The following is a 1,284-nucleotide window of genomic DNA, read 5'->3' as shown; positions in this document are numbered from 1 at the left end:
TTCTCCCCCCCCCCTTTTCTCTCTTCCTCTCAATTTATCTCTCCGTCTCGTCCTCTATTCTGACTGTCTGTCCTGTCTCAACACCTTGCTATGTCCCCCACCTGCGACCCCCATAAACTGTCTAGACGTGCCGGGAACATCATCATCAGCACATTATCATGAGCATGCCATTAGGCAGAACTCAGACCAAGCCAGTCTGCTGGAACACTTCACAATGCACCCTTGCCCTGCCCGCGACACATTTGAACCTGGACGCACAAGGACCAGGGATTAAAAAGTCGTTTCCCAAACCTCCAGCCTTTATCAGACAGGCTTAGCGTTCCCCGCAAGCCGCCCATCTAGCCTCGCAGGGGTTCGGGTTTTGTCTGCGCTTCCAGACCGGGTCTGCTTGCTTTGAGATTTGAGAGAGGAGGGAAGGGATTTCTTCTCAGACGAATTTATGAACTATGATGAACGTGCAAGCCTGAGAGTGGCGCAGCAAATATAATATCGGACGAAGGGAGGATTAGGGGTTGTTGGTTGATTGAGTTTTGATGAGTGGATATTGTAGACCTACAGTCGAACCCGTTATCGTTGGGATTTCTCATTAAAGGCATGGACGCCTTAGGTTTGGGACGGAATGAGCCCTTTTGGTCACATACAGATCTCTACGTGGCGTGGGTATAGAAGGAATGTTTATACATTATAGGAAAAGAAGCGTATACTTTGAATGCAGTGGTATGATTTACGTCCCTTATACAACTGCTGTGCTTTTTTCTTGAAAGCAAAAATACTTCTCAAATAAATTACCATTCCTTCTCTCTTACTAATTGAATTGGTACTCCTTTTGGAGGTTTAGCTTAGATGATAGATGTTGGGTATTTGCTTTAATCGTAGCAGTAAAGTAGCAATAGACATATTTAATGCATCCTTTTGATGGGAGAGTGTAAAAAAAACAACCCCACCACCCCGGACACAAAAAAAAAAAGAAAGAAAAAGAAAAGAAAAACAGGTGCTCATTTGTGAATCACAATATTTGTACTTGCTCAAAATACTAAAGTTGGGCAGACAGTTGCTATTTAATTGATCAGAAGCATCGTTTCTATGACTTATCTTGTTTCGACCTGGAGACGGTCGTACAAAGGAAGGGAATGTCGGCTATTGCACCCTGCGCTGTCCCCTGCACAGTTCTATCGCTTTCGGGCTTCAGACATCACCCGTTTATGACAGGCGGTGATAGTTTTTAATAATAATACCACATCTCTTTCTCATAATATTATGGGTTTACGTTCAAATGAGATGGGG

This window comes from Aplysia californica, unplaced genomic scaffold, assembly GCF_000002075.1.
Source record: "Aplysia californica isolate F4 #8 unplaced genomic scaffold, AplCal3.0 scaffold00047, whole genome shotgun sequence".
Lineage (NCBI taxonomy): Eukaryota > Metazoa > Mollusca > Gastropoda > Aplysiida > Aplysiidae > Aplysia > Aplysia californica.
Note: the sequence above shows the minus strand (reverse complement) of the source record.